General features: G+C 41.2%; 1 protein-coding gene across 1 annotated transcript in view; it reads left to right on the forward strand.

Moving 5' to 3' along the window:
- The window catches only part of EPHB1 (EPH receptor B1), a 459,890-nt gene that overhangs the window by 400,323 nt on the left and 39,255 nt on the right, over window positions 1-20,312 (forward strand). The gene's annotated exons all lie outside the window — the stretch shown is intronic.

Below are 20,312 nucleotides of genomic sequence, written 5' to 3' on the forward strand. Positions count from 1 at the left end.
GTCTTTTGGGCATCATTGCTGCCAAGATTACTTTTCTGAAAGTTAGCAAACATTCACACTGCACCGGGAATGTATGGTGCTGGGCTTCAGCATGCTCACCAGACCTGGAGGTGATCAACCCTCACAAAGGGTTGCTGCTCCAACAATGAAAAATGATGCCTCATTTTTAGATTTCATGTATGTCTACATTTTTTAAATTTTAAATTTTAATTTTTTGATTTTTAATTTTTGTAGATACAGAGCAGGTGTATATATGTATAAGGTTTATGAGATGTTTTCATGTGGGCATGCAATGCATAATACTCACATCATGGAAAACGTGGTATTCATTCTCTCAAGCATATATCCTTTGTGTTACATACAATCCCTTTTAGTTATCTTAATTAATTTTTTATTTTTTTTATTTTTGGAGATGGAGTTTCACTCTTGTCATCCAGGCTGGAGTGCAATGGCATGATCTCAGCTCACTGCAACCTCTACCTCCAGAGTTCAAGAGATTCTCCTGCCTCAGCCTTCCAAGTAGGTGGGATTACAGGCACCCACCACCATGCCCAGCTAATGTTTTTGTATTTTTAGTAGAGATGGGTTTTTGCCATGTCAGCCAGGCTGGTCTGGAACTCTTGACCTCAGCTGATCTGGCACCTTGGCCTCCCAAAGTGCTGGGATTACAGGCGTGAGTCACCGCACCTGGCCTATTTATTCATTTTTTGAGACAGTCTTTAGTCTGTCATACAGGCTGGAGTGCAGTGGCGCGATCTCGGCTCATTGCAGCCTCTGCCTCCTGAGTTCAAGCGATTCTCCTGCCTCAGCCTCCCAAGTAGCTGGGACTACAGGTGTGCGCCACTGTGCACTGCTAATTTTTTTTTTTTTTTGTATTTTTAGTAGAGAAGGGATTTTGCCATGTTGGCCAGGCTGGTCTCGAAATCCTGGCCTCAAGTGATTCGCTCGCCTCGGCCTCCCAAAGTGTTGGGATTGTAGACATGAGCCGCCATGCCCAGCCTCTGTCAGTTTAAAATGTACAATTGAGTTATTATTGACTATCAAATACTAGGTTTTATTCACTTTTTCTGTTTTTTGTTTTGTTTTGTTTTTTGGTTTTTTTTTGGTATTTAACCATACCCCCTACACTACCCGCCTCCCCAACCACCCTTCCCAACCTCTGGTAACCATCCTTCTGCTCTCTATCTCCATGAGTTCAATTGTTTTAATTTTTAGATCCCACAAATAAGTGAGAATATATGATGTTTATCTTTCTGTGCCTGGCTTATTTCACTTAATATAATGACCTTCAGTTGCATCCGTGTTGTTGCAAATGACAGGATCTCATCCATTTTTGTAGCTGAATAGTAGTACTCCATTGTGTATAAGTAGCATCATTCTGTTTTAACTTACATTTTCAACTGACTGCTAGTGATGTTGATATATTTTCACATGGTGCAGGGATTTGTATTTTCTCTTCTATTGTTTGTACATGTCCTTATCTATTTTTCTACTGGGTTGTTCGTTGATTTCTTAGAAACTTATAGAAAGTCTCTTTATATTACAGACATTACTCCTTTGCCTGCCCTGTGTGATATAATTTATCTTTTCCCCCATCTGTTATTCCTTTATATTGTTTATGATATCCTCTGGCTTATAAAGTGGTTAACATTCATGTAATAGCTATGTCTTCTTGGGTTACCTGGTTTATTTTAAAAGTTGTGTTCACTCCAAGGCTATAAAATATTTCCTAGTTTCCTGGTCTATTTTATTGGGAAGAGTGTTTGTTTTATATTTGAATATTTAGTACTTGTGAAATGTATTTATTTTTCCCACCATTTTATTTTGAAAAATTTCAAGCACATAGAGAACTTGATAGAATTTGGCAGAGAACAGTCATATACCTACCACCTGGATTCTAGAATTAATATCTTGGTACGTTTGCCTTATCATGTAACTATTTGTCTATCCATCCCTCTGCCCATCCATCACACCATCTATTGTTTTGTTGTATTTCCAAGTGACTTGCATACATCATTACATATCACCCCTAGCCACTTTAGCATACATGTCTCTCACATGTATTTGTTTAAGGTTCTTTTTTAAGGTAAAATGTGCGTAGAGTGAAACTCACAAGTCTCAAGTGTACATTTATAGAGGTTTTAAAAATGCATACGACTGTGTAACCCAAACTCTCATCAAGATACAGAACATTGCCATCAAACCAGGAAGCCCCCCAACCTCATCCCTCCCCATTGCATCCTCACCCACATCCATACCCAGAGGCAACCACTGTTCTAATTTTTTTGACCATCAGTTGGTTTTATAACTTCATATAAGTGGAGTCATACAGCATATGCTTTTTTGCATCTGGTTGCTTTCACTTAGCATTATGTTTAAGAGAACCGTTCATGTTGTGTGTGAAGCAGGAGTTTGTTCCTTTTATTGCTGAGTAATATTCCATGGTTTTTTTGTCCATTCTCTTGTTGATGGACACCAGAAATATTCTGGAATTCATTTTTGACTATGTATTGGGAGGTATATTCTCACACTGTTTTGTTCAGGTGAACAATTATGTCAACACTACTTATTAAATATATTATTCATTTTTATTGAGTCACATGTCATCCTTGACATATTAAGTTCATTATATGAACTATGTTTTGATTCTCAATTCTACTTTTTTAATCTATCTATTCTTATGCTCAACTATGTTGTCATGATTATAATAATGCTAGCAAAAGTTTTCCTGTCTATATTCTGATTATAATAATATTATTAAAAATCTTACTGTAGGCTGGGCATGGTGGCTCACGCCTGTAATCCCAGCACTTTGGGAGGCCGAGGTGGGTGGATCACCTGAGGTCAGGAGTTTGAGACCAGTCTGATCAACATGGTGAAACCCCGACCCTACTAAATACAAAAAATTAGCTGGGTATGGTGACTCATGCCTGTAATTCCAGCTACTTGGGAGGCTGAGGCAGGAGAATTGCTTAAACCTGGGAGGCAGAGGTTGCAGTGAGCCAAGATTGCACCATTGCACTCCAGCCTGGGCAACAAGAGGGAAACTCCATCTCAAAAAAAAAAAAAAAAAAGTCTTACTGTATGGGTAAAGCAAGTTATGCTTCATTATCCTTATCCATTATCCATTAAAATAGATTTTAAAAGTTTCCTTGACTGTTGTCAAATATCTTTTCTTTCAAGTGCAATTTAAAATCTTCCTGTCCAGTTTCAAAACATGCACAAATACATGTACACTCACATGTGGATTTTAACTGAAATCGTACTCTCTCTTTGGGAAGATTAACATTTCAATGATCCTGAATCACCTAAATAATGATGTGAGCCAAATATACCATTTACATATACATGACATTAAAAGTTTCTTCAGTAAAAGATTTCCCATACTATTTTTCTGTACACATTATTTAGATTACTTGCTGTGATTTTTTTAAGTGTCTTTCTAGATGATAGAGCTTATTATACTTCTAGGCCTAAGAGTTTTCAGGATTCTACACAGTCATATGGCCACCTATCTCACTATATTTTAATATCATTTCTCCGCACTTTGTCTTTTGTTCAAAATAGAAAAAATTACGTTTGATTATTAAGCAAATATTTTTTCTAAAAATACCAACAATTTATTCACGTGACAAATATTTATTGAGTATCTACTATGTGTCAACATTAGGCCACAAGCTGAGGGGACATAACTATGATCAAAAGGAGACACTGTTACTGCTCTCAGTTAAGTGAGGACTGGGAACGTTAATCAAACACATGCCCAAATTAGTGCATAATTACCAACTGAAATAAGGGCCACTGTGTTTTGTGAGAGCATGAATAAAACAATAGATAACAGAGTGGCCTAACTGTGTCTAGGAGGGCTTCCAGAGGAAGAGATGGTGCTACAGCAGAGATTTAAAGAATAGTCACTGTTTTAGTCAGCCTGGGCTCCCATGGCAAACTACCACACACTGGATGGCTTAAACAGCAGTCATTTCTTTCTTATCATCTGTAGGCTTGGAAGTCCAAGACCACGATGCTAAGTAGCATGGTTGGATTCTTATTGAGGGCCCTATTCCTGGTTATGTCCTCAGATGGCCTTTTGTTGGCATGTGCACAGAGAGAGATCTTGCCTCTTCCTCTTTTATAAGGACGTCAGTCCCATCTTGGGGGCTCCACCCTCATGACATAAACTGACTGCAATCACCTCCCAGAGGCTCCACCTTCAAATATCATCCAATTGGGGATTAGGACTTAAACATATGAATTTGGGGGACACATAAACATTCAGTCTATAGCATTCTGCCCCAATTAAATGTGGCAAGTTGGACTACAGAGGCAGAGAGGTAGCATATACAAATGCCCTGTGGCAAGAGGGAAGATGAAGTAGAATTGAGAAGGGACCCCTGTTTAGGGCATTTGGAGAATTAGGGAGGAAGTATCCAAGGAAGCCTGTGGTATCAGTTATGTAGGATCTTCCCCAAACCCTTGTGATAGGAGTTGCAGCCTTAGAGCGATGGTAAACCTTTCTCGAGTTGTGTGTGTCTGTGCTGTGCACACAGAGAGATGCACACATGTGGTTCGAAAGTGATGGTTTTGAATTTTGGAAAAATAACCTGGCTTTTCTTTAGCCTTTTCCTTCCAATCTCTTTCCTTGCCTTCTTTAGAAATAACTTTCTTGGGTTTCTTCCTGTTTTCTTTCACCAAAAAGCCATTAAGCAGACTCAACCAGGGTAGATGTTCTAAACAAGGGAGGCAAGCCCTAGCAGATATCAGGACCCACGTGTGAACAGGCTACTGGTTCAGAAAGATTGAGAGATAAGCTATATACAGGGAGATTTAAAAATAAATTGGAAATAATGGGAACTGTAGGAACAGAGGTATAAATATGGAAAGCATAAAAGGTAGAATGAATTGTATACTGTGGAATCAAAATTGGAGGTATTAGTGTGAACTGGTGGTTTTAAATATATAGAAATGGAGAAATAAATATAGGGTGAGAGTGGCTTTGAAGCAGTCACATCTACATAGCAAGGAGTACAGCTAGCACTCAGATCTTGGATTCCATATACTCCCCTAAAACCAACCAGGACTCATTAGAGACATGGCCCCTTCCAAGGCCTGGACAGGGAAAATGTGAGATGAGACCAACACGTCTTTTTTTGGTGCCAGAAAATGAGTAAGTACTCAATAATGGGCACATAAAAAAAACAACATCCAGCTTGAAGGGCCTCCAAATGTCCAAATCTGGATAATTTGAGCCTCACAACATGTAATAATAGTAACAAGTTATAATCTACTGAATAAGATGGGGACTATTGAGTCCATGCTAATATGCATATAAATGAACAAATAAATAGAAACAAGAGAAAGCTCTTCCCTGTAGAGGAAAGAATGATGATATTAGAAATTCACTATTTGACAACCACCAGATTAATAGCTAATTCAGGTAAGAAACATCAATGGATGCTAAAACTTGAGATGAACATCAGGAGAGAAACAGGATTTTACGTATCTTCAAAGTATCTCCCCCCAAAATATTTATTTATTACAAAGATGGAGGAAGTAGCTTTACAGAGAAGTTTGGCAAATGCCATCTGAATCAAGTGATTAAAGTTAACACCAGCAGTAACAGGACAGGTAGATATTCTGTAGAGCTTAGAGGATGCAATGAAAAGAACATAACACTTGCAATACTCTGTTCAAAATTTATAACTTGGATCTCATCATGAGAAAACATCAGACTACCTGAAATTGAAGTACATTCTATTAAATGTGTGGCCTATGTGCTTCAAAAAATGTGAAGGTCATGAAAGTCAAGGAGACGGAGAAACTGCTCCAGATTGAGAGGCATGACACTGGGTATGCCATGTGATCCTTAACAGGACATCTCTGGGACAATTGTAGGGTGCCTGAGTGAAGAGTATACAGGCATTAATTGTAGTATTCTTGCAACTTTTGTAGATATTTGAAGTTGTCTCAAATAAAATACATATATGTTTAAATTTAGCTTGACTGCAGCGTGGAGGATGGGTGGGAGAGGCACTAGTAGAGACAGGAAGATGCATCAGGAGGCTATAGGGCGATGGGGCTGGGATGCAGCAAATGAAGCCCAGAAGGTCCAATGGGGTGATGCAGAAGGACTTGACAGCAGATGGCATTTACAGGTGAGAGTGGCAGATGGCAGAGGATGACTCCAAGTATCCAGCCTGTGCCTCTGGATGGGTGACAGCTCCATTCTCTGAGAGTGAGGATGCTGGAGAGAAATTGGTTGAAGGAGTAGAAGAGTTGGGAATAGATTGTGGGTTTGGTTCAGAATAGTTATTCTCAAATTCTCAATTTTCAAATTCTCAAATGTTGTTGAGTATCAGATTTACCTGGAGAGTTAATACAGAGCACAGAGGCACAGACTCATTGAAGTAGAACAGAGTCTGGACTTTTTCACTGTTGCTAAAATTTTCCATATGATTTTGATACTTGCGAAATTCTGAGAGACACTTGTTTAAACCCATTTTGACTTTTATGTGTCTGTGGGATAGCTCAGTAGAGCTGCTGAACAGGCAGCTGAATATGTGCGTTTGGTGCATAGAGGAGAAGTCCAAATGAAGATGCACATTTAGGAGTCATCGTTGGCATACAAACAGAAACCAAACAGTGGATGCCAATGTACTTCATTTGGGAAAGGATAGAATGGGAAAAGAGCCTGGTTCTGGACATGAAGGAGCCCAGTTTGCCAATACAGATGTACATAAAGTAGGAACAGCAGCTGTCCAATTGTCTCTTTCCTCCTGACAGTCAATTAAGAAATAAGAATTTGCCATAAACCCAACCTCCTCACTTTTGGATGAGGAATCTATGGCCCAGAGCGGTCAAATGAGTTACTGAAGCCACACAGCGTGCTATTGCAGCGGCAGCTTTGGCCTTTCAGTCCCGTTCTCCACACGCTGAGTCCAATGCTCAGGACGCTGTGAGTCCTTCTCTGGCCCCACATTGTGCCAGACTCCCTGCTCAACTTTGGTCCTTTGTGATGTTCTAGAAAGCCTGTTTCTCTGGCTTTACTTTTCCCTCTTTTCCTCCCAAAGGCCCAGCAAAGGATTCTCTGTACAGAGTCCAAGTCAGCTGTCATCTTTGCCACTGGCTCTATTGGCCCTTGGGTGAGACACAGAGACAAGGTGGTATGGCATCCCTCCCCACCCCATGTACAGGCAGAGATGGATAGGCACTTAACTTTTACTTATTCTTGATTTTCAGCTTTACTTCTTTGCATTTACTTTTTTTGTAGTTACTCTAGAATTAACATAATAATATATAATATATGCATATATGATATATACATCTTAATTTTTCCTAGTCTACTTAGGGTTCATATTACCACTTTACATAAAATATAGAGACCACACATAATCATATCATATAGATCCATTTACCTATCCCTCCCACTACCCTTTATGTTATCATTGTTATATATGTTCCATCTACATACATTTATAGTCCTAAAGACAGTGTTACAATTTTTGCTTTAAACAGCCATGTGTATTTTAAAGAAATCAAGAGGAAAATGTTTTTCGTTGACTCAAAATAGTTATCATTTCTCTTGTTCTTCCTTTATTCCTGAAGATCCAAGTTTCCCTCTGGCATCATTCCTTCGGTCTGAAGAAATACCTTTAACATTTTTTGTAGTGCAGGTGTCTGGCAATGCATTCTCTTAGTTTTCCTTTATCAGAGAAATGTTTATATTTTGCATTTATTACTGAAATATATTTTTGCTGAATATACAATTCTGGTTTATAGTTTGGTTTTTCTTTCATCACTTTAACATTGTTGTTTCATTGTCTTGTGGTTACCATGGCTTCTGATGAGAAATCCCACAATTACTTGAATCATTGTTCTCTTACAAATGTATGTATATACACATACATATATATTAGTATATATACTGTGTCATATTTCTCTGGCTACTTTCAAGATTTTCTCATTATCTTTAGTTTTTAGCTTGACTATGATATGCCTGAGCATACTTTTTTCCCCAAATTTATCCTGTTTGAGGTTCTCTATGCTTTATAAGATCTGTAAATTTCTGTCTTTCAGTATATTTGCAAAGTTCTCAGCCATATTCTTCAAATATTATTTTTGTTCTTTTTTTTTCTCCTTCTGGTAGGGCTGCAGTTATCTAAGAGGGAGAGCTTTTGAAAATGTTCCACAGGTTCCTGAGGTTCTGTTCATTATTTTCCCTGATGTTTCCTTTCTCTTCTTCAGGTCTATCTTCAAACTCATTGATTTTACCATTTGCCATCTTTGTTTTGTTTTTGAGCCCTTCTGGTGACTTTTTTCTAATAATTGTATTTTTTAGAGTTATATTTTCTAATTAATCCTTTTTAATAGTTTCAGAATCTCAGCTGAGATATTTTATCCTTTTATCATTCATAAGCATATTTTTCTTTACCTCATGGACCATAGCTACAATAGCAACTTTAAAATATTTGATAATGTTAACATCTGGGTGGTCCTGGGATTAGCATCTTATTTGCTTTTTTCCCATTAAAATGGGAAACGTTTCCCTGGCTCTTTACACATCTAGAAGTTTGGGATTATAAACATGAATGTTATGATGTGGTGACTGGATTCTGCTACACTGAACCAGAGTGTTGGTATTTTCGGTTTAGCAGGAAATTAACTTGGTTCGACTCAACCTGTAAACTCTGTCATGTTTGCAGTGGGCAACAACTCAGCCCCCAGTTTTTATGGTTTTCAATCTGTCTTATACATGCGTGTTTCAGGGATCAGCTAGAAATTTGGGAAGAACTTTATACACAGAATTTGGTGTTACCTTTCCCTTGTTATCTTGTTTCTAGGGATTCTCCCTCAACTCTCCAGCAGCCCTGATTGTGCTGAACTCCTTCCCTTGGTTCCTCCAGTCAGAAAGATGGTGGGGTTTTCTATTGCAGTTTGAGCCACTGAGCAGACTATGGCTGCCCTTAGGGAAAAGCTACAGAAGATAAAACCCTGTGCTGTTCAGTTTCCAGAAACTTCAGTTCATTTTCCCTTTGTTTCCTTTTCCTTCTCTTATGTTTTTCTTCTCTTGTTTGCTAGAGAGTCCATTTGTTAGAAACATACTTGACACCAAAAGTGGAACATTCAGCTTATCCCCCTAATCAGCAGTTCTTTAAGACAGTACTTAAGACCTCTCTACTCCATCTGAATTCCCCTATTTTATGCAGTTCTTTCAAGATCTTTTTAACATCACCATCTTCTAATACATCTGGTTTTACTTTATAAGTGAAGACCTCGTTAATAGCTATTAAAGCTTTCTAGTTTCTCCTACCAGGTCCTCAACCTTCATCTCTCACTCTGATTTAATTCTCCACTGTACTTTCCCCCAGGTGTTCCTTCTCTGTCTTAGATTGCTATTTCTAGCTCCAGGAGCATTTCCTTCCCAAAAAGCTCCTGAAATAATGAACAGATAGAATTTGCTCCTTTGTGCTTTCTTATGATTGGAATAAATCCACTAAACTAAGGAATAGTTCTGAACTGCTACTGATATTCCTGCTCTTTAAGAGAAACAGATAAATGAGCTGGGCTGGACTCTGAACACTTGCATGGGTTACACAGCTTTGTTTTTGGCAGATATATTTCTGAATGCCGTTATGTGTGTTCAAATAAACATTCCTATGCTTCTGTTATAGACCAGTTCTTGATGTTTGACCTCACAGGTCACCTTCTCATTATTACTGGTTCTGTCTAATGTTACCAAGAGAAAAGAGAGCATACACATGCGAGGAAAGGTGTCACATCTTTGATTAACTGATTGTATTTGGAGCTCACGTACACACTCACAAACTTGATCTTTACCTTTTATCAGCTGACATTGGTGGGCAGAGCCCCAACAGGATCCCATAAATCTCTGGATAACAGCTTTATGCTAGTTAAATCAAAAGCTCTATTTCAGCATGGCTTTCTTTCTCTTCTGATCAGTAGGAAGAGGCCCATCCGGCCCCTTTGTGAGCATAATTTTCCCTTCTTAGTATTCAGTCAAGTTCCTTCTGCTAAAGTAGTGTCAACTTTCCCATCCTTCAGAGCCCCCAGGCTGTCTCTCTAAGAAGCCTCCAGCCTTGCTCGATCCTTCTGCACAGCCTTGCTCTCTGCAGGCCTCCCTGTTTTATCATGAATTGCATTAATGCGCCTCTGATCTCCCTCAGCCCCTTCCCCTTTGACTCCTCTTGCAGCTCCTTCCTCTTGTCTCAAGCTCCCGGTTCCTCCCACACTCTGTGTTTCTGCCACTTCTGAGATTCACTTTCTTCCAAGCCCACCAGTTCCTCCTCCTCCTTACTTTCTCTCTTCTCATGTCAGTTGATGTCCTCTGCCTTGCTGCTGTTTCCTTCTGGGAACTGCAAACAGAGCCATTCCTTGGCCATCTGCCCCCTCCTCTCAGGCCATTTGCCAGCTGTGCTCTTGTCCTTCCTGGATCATTTTCCCTTTGTCAGCTCTTCCTCACATTGCCCTGGCTATTGCTGCCCCTCTTTCCCACATTAACTGCTTGGATCCACTTGGGGACAGCTCAGCTGTTCCACTTCCTCTAGAATCTGCCCCATCTGCATCAGACTCATTTCCTATACTGCTCTAGGGCACCAGGCATGAAGGGTCCAGCCTCCCCTTATGGGGCAAGAGACAGCCTTCCTACAAGGGTAATCTCCGTGAGCACCTGGTGCCACGGCCCATCCTGAACCTGCTGGTGGAAGCCAGGCCTGCCGCTCATGTACGCTCCAGAGGTCTTTGTTCGGTGATGAATTTCAGTCATCCCAGGACATGGTGTAGGCAGCACCCTCATCTCACCACCACCAAGCCCACACACACCCGTTATCCATTATTCCCATGAATTATTGTCTCAGCTGCAGCCTCTGTCCTCACTGTGCTTCTGGGAGAGAGCATGCATTTCAGCCACAGTCGCTTCCATGCTGAAATCTGTAGGGCCTTTCCTTTCACAGAATCTGGCCTTCATTCATGATATTGTACTGCCCAATTGATCCCTGTGTTCAGCAATGTCACCTGAGAAGGGGGCAAAAAGACCCTTTCTAGCACTTTCCCAGTGTGGTGTGGTGAAATAGTTCTTTGGCATGGTATGAGGAATGCAGGGTTTGGATCACACTATGCTTTCTGAACTTGGGCCTAGGTCTCCTCATCCATAAAATGGGGTTTGTATGATTTTGTTAGATTTGTAAAAACCCATCTGGTAAACTGGTAACCATGCTAGGACAAGTCCCGTCCTGGTCACAGCTTATGTAAGTGTTGTGGATGCTACCGTAAGCGCTTCCCCATCTCTCAGAATCCCTATTCCATGGCAAGAGATGTCAGATGTACAGTTTTCTTTTCTTTCTTTCTTTTTTAGACAGAGTTTTGCTCTTGTTGCCCAGGCTGGAGTGCAATGGTGCGATCTTGGCTCACCACAGCCTCCACCTCCTGGGTTCAAGCGATTCTTCTGCCTCAGCCTCCCGAGTAGCTGGGATTACATGCATGCACCACCATGCCCGGCTAATTTTGTATTTTTAGTAGAGACAGGGTTTCTCCATGTTGGTCAGGCTGGTCTTGAACTCCTGACCTCAGGTAATCTTCCAGCCTTGGCCTCCCAAAGTGCTGGGATTACAGGCATGAGCCACCATGCCCGGCCCAGATGTACATTTTAAAGCCAGCTAGTGAAAAGGATCCTATAACTTTCTCAATTTCCAGTCACTCTATAACAGAAAACAATAAGGCAGACAGCCACCAGAAACCCAGAAAAGCTGATATTCACAAAGGAAAATTGAGGACCTCGTGGCAGGATCACCATGGGAAAATTCTGAGGAAACCCTGTCAAGACATAACAGGGGAAAAGAAACTAGTGTCCATTGAAACTTGTGGTTCTCATGTTTCCCTGGGGACCAGAGTTTCCTGGAGGGCTTGTAAAGACACAGACTGCTGGACCCCGCCCAAGAGTTTCTGATTCACGGATCTGAAGGGGCCTAGGAATCTGCATGTCACGTGAGTTCCCAGATGATGCTGATCCTGCTAGTCCTGGAGCACACTTGAAAAATCTGCATTGAAACTGTTTCAGGGAGCATAAATTGTATTTCACAAACTTGCATTGTCAGAAGTGTCAATTACCGTATTTCTCAAAAAGCCAAGTAAATCTGACACCAAATCCCCATCCTGTCAGGCTGGAAAAGAAAGTATATTTTCGGTCATCTTAGAACTTCTCCTTCTCCAAGCCCAGGGAAGCACGAAGGCCCCAGGCCACACTTGGGCTCCAGCATCTTTTCACGGGGTGGCAACACCTGTGCTGTGACCCAGTTTCCCAGATGCCCCCATCACGTTTGTCTGAGACCGATGAGACAGTGAGGGCACAGGGCCAGTAGGTGCCACCAGCACAAAGCTCCACACTGGCATCTGCCTGTAGGTCCTGGAACCCTCATTCTGATCCTGCCATGTCTGCCCCCATAATAACCCATTTCCCAGAGTCTGAACCTGTCCCCCTCATCCGTCAACTCTTTTATGGAAAAGAAAAGGCAAAAACCTGTCAAATCAGCCCTGGAGATCCTGAGGATTGGTATGAAGGAGTTGGAGACAGGCAGATAAAAATTACCCTCAGTCTTGAGCCAGGCACGGTGGCTCATGCCTGTAATACCAGCACTTTGGGAGGCCAAGGTGGGCAGATCTCTTGAGGTCAGGTGTTTGAGACCAGCCTGGCCAACACGGTGAAACCTCATCTCTACTAAAAATACAAAAAACAGCCAGGCGTACTGGGACTCACCTGTAATCCCAGCTACTTGGGAGGCTGAGACATGAGAATTGCTTGAACCCAGGAGACAGAAGTTGCAGTGAGCCGAGATCGTGCCACTGCACTCCAACCTGGGCCACAGAGTAACACTCTGTCTCAGGGAAAGAAAAAAAAAATTACCCTCAGTCTTGAAATTCTTCTACACCATTACAACAAAAATATGCAAATTACACCTCAGTCATTTCCATTGTTATCCACCTATCAGTGAACCAGATGCCCAGTTAACTGGGGTGAATCTCAACAAACAGGACTTTCTTGCATCGCTTTGGTTGCAAAGCCCCATCTTTTCTAAGTAAATCAATGTTAAAGAACGAAGGCAATTCGGTGTGCCTGATGGGGGTCACCTGTGTCTGGAATGAAACGGTCTTTTCTCTGCAGGGAATTTGCTAAGATGTCTTTCAAAGAGGGGATCCATAAGAGAAAAGGTCAAGAGGATGCCAAAACCTTAGCCTTAGGGGCCATTCCCTTCCTCCTGCCAGGCCCTAGACCTGACCTGCACAGGAGAAGTGGGTGTCACAAACAGCCCGACACCTTCTTGGCTTTGACACAGCCAAGATGAGTAGCAGACCTGCCACCACTGTCCCTGGTAGCAGCAGGGCACTGAGGGCAGTGCTGAGGGTAGGCATCACCCTGTCCACACTGCCTAGACGTTGCTGCTCCACCAGGGACCAGCAGCGCTATGCACAGTCCTCATGGGTAGAAATGGTTAGGGTTAGGGAAACTCTGTGATGAGGACAAAGACTGTGAACTTCCTCTAAAGCCTGCAATGAATAACTCCCATCAGTCCATCCGTAGCGCGCGCACACACACACACACACACACACACACATAGATGTGCATAGTGTAGTTATGCATACATTGTTACACAGAGCATAGTTAGAGATACACAGTGAAATTCTGAGGGATGTACACACAGAACTACACACAACCACCCAGAGCTACCCAGAAACGTACGAGTACAGACACAAACATTCCGAGTAGGCACCAGGTAAAGCTGGGCTTTTTTCTCTCATTACCACTGAGCAGTGAGTTTGACTGCAACAGTACTCTGCTTCAGATTTTTTTAATAATGCGCTTAATACATTATAAAAGGTGCAAAGAAAGCAGCAAATTATCTCAAAGATAATCCTTTCTGCAAGATTTTCAGGAAAAAGCCCCTTCTGTCTGCACTTTGCTGCACCACTGTAAGAAGCTGCTTCTCAGTCGGGTCGATCCCTCTGCCTGGTAGATTTTGGCTGAGGCTATGACCTTCATCTGTCAGAAAGGGCGAGGTTTACTGGCTTTCTGTCCAGTGACCGCAGGTCCAGCTTTACTTCTCCCCACACTTCCCAGCAGTTTTTACATTTAAATCCTACTTTTCTTCTCTTTCTGATTCATGACCTGCCTCATGAGGCAGTTCTCAAATTATGATTTCTTACTCATCTTTCAATCATTGAGCTTGGGTAGCAGGGCTCTCTCTTGGGTGGGTAGGAAAGTGGAGAGGAATGAAGACAAGCAAAGAAAAGACAGGGAGACCCTTTAATTGAAGCCGGGATAAAACTGAGTCCTTGTCCCCTGGAAATTCTGCTCTAACATTAATTAAGCTGAGAGTAAAATAATTCAAATGCTACTCTACCCCTTACTGCACCACTCAAATAATTCTTCTTCAGGCAGATTTGGCTCCTCTTTGCTCTGATATCTCTCCCTGGGTCACCCTGTCACCAATGCTCAGTTAGGGAGATCAGGCCCGGACTGAAATTCCCTTTTGAAAAAGACTCAGCGTAATTATTCTTAGTAAGGCCTGTGTATTATTAGCGTGGGTGGGATCAGTATGGAATTTCAGAGCCTGAGCCAGCCTGTACCCCAGGGACTGGAACAAGGAGTGGGTCAGGTTTCTCAGAAAACACCTCTCTCCATTCTGGGCCCCACAGGGGTGTGATATGCAAAGCCCTCTTCCTCATATGCCTGTCATCATGTGGGAGGGGCCAGCCACCTGGGTGCAGCCCATGCAGTGCCTCTACTGGCTGTTCTCCTAGCCAATACATATTTTTAAAGCTGCTAGTATGTGCATAACACTGCAGTTAACAAAACAGGTAGTTCTTGAGCTCCTCCAGTTTCCTTCCTAGCAGAAAAGACAGACATTAAACAACTAATTATGCAAGTAATTATATAATTGCAATTGTTAGGTGCTATGGTGGAGACGCATATATCAAGGGTGTATCACAAGACCCTGAAGAAGGAACACTTGTGTTGAAGCCCAAGGACGAAAAGGGGTTGATTGGGGGAAGAGCATGACCAGTGCCTCCCTCATGGGAATGATCCCAGAGCTGGACACAGACTCTGCTTGCTCAGCAAGGACCGAGTGTGGAGGAAAGGAGGGAGTTGGAGGAGCCTGAGCTCAAACACAGGTAGGGGAGGAGTTGCTGTCCCATAGAAAAGGCCCAAGAGACAATGAAAGAAACGGAGGTAGACGTAAGCCTCATCAGAACAGAGGAGGCTAGAAAGTACTTGATGTGCTTACTGGCGGGTGAACAGGAGGCCGACTTGGCCAGTGTTGGGGAGAGAGTGTGAAAGGTGTGTTAGCTCTGGAGGGGCCCTGGGATCAGTTGAATTGTATCCCTCCCAAAAGGATACATTGGAGTCCTTACATCTGACTCCTGTGAATGTGACCTTATTTGGAAATCGGGTTTTTGCAGATGTAATCAAGTTAAGAATGAGGTCATACTGCCTTAGGATTAAGTCTAAATCCAGTCACTGGAGTCATCAAAGAAGGGGGAAATTAGACAGAGACACACAAGGAGAAGATGGCCATGTGATGGTAGAGGCAGAGGTTGGGTGATGCCTAGGAATGTCAAGGTTTGCTGGCTAACACCAGAAACTAGAAGGAGCAAGTCAGGATTCTCCCCTGGAGGTTTCAGAGAGAGACTGGCCCTGCGAACGCCTTGATTTCAGACTTGCAGCGTGAGATTTTAGAAAAATGTAAAAAACGAGCAAACAATCTTTATAACTCTTGGTTGTTGCGTTCACTGAGTTGGCAATGTAACTTTGCAGAAGCATTGCCTTCAAAGAGCTGTGACCACAAGATGTTAAATAACAGGAATTGCTCAGGTTTCAAAAGCCCTGACCAGGGTTGATACTGTAGGAGTCTGCAAATCTCTGTCGAGTTCTGTAAGAGTCCTGTGCATTGTTACAGTAATTGGTAAGGAAGGTGGGGATCTTGTCCCACGGACCCAGACTAATAGGGCTCCAGAATGTTGCAGGGGTTGACTTATGGGCCCTACACAGAGCAGAATTCCATCACAAAGAAGGCCTCTGGATCTAGCAGATCTGTGTAAGGCAAAATGTTTATCCAAGTGAGGGAAACTTGGCCCTTCCATTCAGCTCTCCAAGAGCACACAGGCAAGAGTTTTGTTTCTAAAGACCCTGGTAGCTCAAAACCAGCACTATCAGGGCCAATCACGTTATACTTCCTATGGGAAAGCTGAATTCGGCAATCTGAAGGTAGTCAAGAAAGTCTCATCCAGTATAGGCTAGGGATGTCTAGGAAAAAGAGAGAGTGAGTCCAAGTCAAAGCAAGGGGGAAAGAGAGCAGCTAAGTGAGGAAGGGAAAGGCCAGGAGGATGGCCAATCAAAGGCTGCTCTGCAGATGCTCACCCCGCAGGCATTCTAGCTGCAGGGGGGAATATGCAGGAATGATTTCAGAAATGAAGATTTTATTTTAATCCTCCCACAAAAGCATTCAAGTAAGCTCTTTCTCTGTGAGAAAGCTAGAGAGTAAGAAACAGGAAAGGAAGGTTCTCAGTGAAAAGATCCATGTCGACTTCTAATATTGCTCACTTAGAGAATACACGCCATCTGGGCGTTTGATGAAAAGAAAAAAGGGCATAGAAAAAAAGCTCAAAGCCATGGATTCCGCTTGTGAGTGCAAGGTGCTCGCCTTTTCTCATGGCCAACTCTTTCCTTTGTTGGAAGCAATTTTTTTTTTTTTTTAACTGGTCAGCAATGACTTTTTCAAAGTGACCTGTCAAGTCTTCATTCCTTTATTCCCTGTGGCCAAGGCGCCAAGCAGTGGGCAAAGAGGAGAGAAGAGGAGAGGAGGACCCAGGTGACAAGGGCAAGGCTGGCATTCTGTTCATTAATTGTCTGAGTGTTATCTATAAAATGCGAAGTCACAGCCCACTTGGGCCTGAGGCTGACCCCAGCATACTCACAACTTGCTACTCCAAGTCAGAGAGGACAAGAATACCTGCCTTGTCTTCGTAGATTTTCTTACTGTCTCTTAGAGGTGCATGTTTTGGGCACAAATCCAGGGCTTTCTGGCCCATGACTTAGTCAATAGTGGTCATGGGTCTCTCACTTTAGCCCTATCATTTCGAAAACCTTTTCCTTTGAAATGGAATTTGACCCATTCCAGGGATTATGGAAGACAACAGAAAACCAAGGAGCCAAGCAATTAAGTTTATGTGCTTCTAAATTGACATCCCCAATAAAATGATATGAAATGGCTTTGTAGCTGGATATTCTACCCTGAGAAATTAGAAGGGCAAAAGTTTGGCCAAGGAGGGGATGGGGAGTGGGTGGAAAATCTTTTAGTATCACTTTAAGATAGCACGTGTTCTTCCTCATTTTCTTCCAGTTGCATAGGCTATGGTTCTATTATCCAAAAATAATGATTATTTATATTACTATTCTATATTGGTTCTCTGTACTAGAAAATTATTTTAGTAAGTAAATTAGGCACCATCACTTAGACCTCATTATTCATTTTTTGTTGTTGTTTATTTGTTTTGGCTTTTGGTATCCATTACTGTACTAGCAATCATTATCTTCAATAATAATAAACACAGTGAACTCATTCTTTCCTTGTTCTGTTTTTCAGTGTTTTTATCACCTTTCCAATCATTTAGGATAACAAGTCCCAGTAGCTCTAATGACAGACAATCTAATGCACAGGACTTAACAGGAGATAATTCTGAATGGTGGTGCCCTCAGCAGTTATAAAGATGAGGCTGAATTTTGATTCAGAAAACATGATTTTAGTTCTGGGTCCCAGTTGTTAACTTGGAGTGAGTTACTTTACCTTTCTGAGGCTTCATTCCATTATCTGTCAAAGGGGATACTATATTATGCCTCATCTACATCACGTGACTATTGTAATGATGAAAGGAGAAATATTGTTTTGAAATTCTTTTTAGTAAACCCCTAATGTCCTAAAACTGTAACAAAATAAAAAATATTACAAAAGCTGATGAATTAGAATCACTAGTAAATGATTCTAGATCTTAGTAAAATACTTTTATTTGATTTAGGGGGAAATTATTTCAAGAATACGTAGCATTCTAAATACAATTATTAATAGCAATGAGCAGAACTCTTTCTTTTCAGCTAATAATGCAAGTGGTGGGATCCTAATATAAAATTTCACCAATGTGATGCAAAGAGCACAAGCTTGGAAAGCCAAAAATTTAAGACCAAAATCGAAACCCTGGCTCTGCTCCTAACATATTATTGTAGTAACCTAAGTGAGGTATTTACTTTATGAGCCTCAGTTCTCTACTATGTAAAATGGGGATAAGAACTTACAAATGGGGATAAGAATTATGAAGATTGGATCATAATAAATATGTACAGTGCCCAGCAGAACAGTTGATGCCTAGTGGATGCTTGAAAAATGTCCATTTGCTCTCATCTCCTCTGAGATGCCTCATAAAATGGGAATGGGGATCCAGCCTGTTCTGTTCCATGCCTGTTTCTCCAATGCAAACGCAATATGTGATTGGTAAATGGGAGAGTGATGCCAGTATCATGTGGAAGTCCCACGGTTCTCATATGATCTTTTCCTAGCAAATAGGGGTATGCTTTCTTCCAATTAAAGAGAAAGCTTTAGCACAATGAGAAGACCTTAAGAAACAAGTTGAACACTGACAGAGGGCCTTTCTTTCATGCAAATAGTGGCCGGCTTCGTGGTTTCCAGAGCCACTGTATTTTTCGCTCTGTTTTCTGATGAAATAGGGAGTAAACATGAGGAAACAGAACACATTTTCCTTTATGTTAGATTTTAATTTTGTGACAAAAGAGTCTACACATTGGATTGGATTTTTAATTTAGATGAAACTGATCTCTGTGAGATGTGAATGCCCTCCAGGACCTACATCTTCAAGAGGAAGCACAAAAATCCAGAGTTTAAGGTTGCAAAAGATCAATGAATCAATACACTGGGTACAAATGCAAGTTATAATTTACCTGTGCTGCTATTTTTATTAAGATTACTGTGTTTTTTGTTAGATGTTGAATGGTCTCCTTCAAATGCATTTTCTTCCCATAGACTCTGTTATTTTATTGTGCAATTTTGCAGACTATGAGGTTTTACTGAAATATGTATATGAAATTATAGTAGAAATGCCTGTGTTAGGAAATTAGAGTCCAGTCAATCACATTCAGAAATCATGTACTACACTTAGGCGTAAGAAATAGTTGAAACATCAGTGAGCCTAATCATGTGAGACCATTTGACATCAAAATTAAGACAATTACATTAGAACATATACTTGAATCAAAGGAAAGGAAAAATGTAGGCTCACCCATTGTATATGAGCCTGTCCACAAGAGTTTTATAGGAATGGGCCAGGGCACTGCTGGGTATTAGGGAAACCTTGCAGAGCTCCAGACCACCACCTTGCTTCAACCACAGCAGCTCCTCTCTTACCTACTTTAGATATTATGCTTTTACCAAGGTTTTCTTTCAAACAAGTTTTGCCAACATGAGTTCAGTATTTGAAAAGTATAGGCCATCATACCTGATGATAATGGGTTGTTTAATGTGGTCAACATTTGTGTCCCCAATCATACTTTTTTAGGCTTAGAAGAGAGTTTACAAACCATGTCCAATACTGGCTTTTAAAGAAGATTCAGAGACACTTTATTGTATTTTTAGAAGTTCCAAAGCTAGGAGATTGTCCATATTGCATTTTATTTATTATCTGCATTTGAAGCCATGATAGAGATGTCTTGGCACACTCCTCATTGGCTTCCGTATAAAAACAACTTCAAAAAGAAATGTCATTGTTTGGTCACATAACTCCCTTAGATACCTGATCAATTAACAAGAGGATTTTTAAAAACTTTTTATTTGAATAAAATTTCAAAAAATTGTTTGATGAATAAGTCTACACCATGGATCAAAATATTAACATTGTTAAAACCAATCCCTACTAAAATAGATGCTCTCTGGAACCTTCAGTTTAGGATCAAGTATTGCATTTAGTTGTCATGTCTCTTTAATCTCCTTTAATCTAAAATAGAGTTATGTGCCATATAATGATGTTTTGGTGACAAACCACATATACAATGCAGATCCCATATTATATTACCGTATTTTTACTATACCTTTTCTTTTTTTTTTAATTATACTTTAAGTTCTAGGGTACATGTGCATAATGTACAGGTTTGTTACATATGTATACATGTGCCATGTTGGTGTGCTGCACCCATCAACTCGTCAGCACCCATCAATTCATCATTTATATCAGGTATAACTCCC

Source organism: Piliocolobus tephrosceles, chromosome 2 (assembly GCF_002776525.5).
Source record: "Piliocolobus tephrosceles isolate RC106 chromosome 2, ASM277652v3, whole genome shotgun sequence".
Taxonomy (NCBI): Eukaryota; Metazoa; Chordata; class Mammalia; order Primates; family Cercopithecidae; genus Piliocolobus; species Piliocolobus tephrosceles.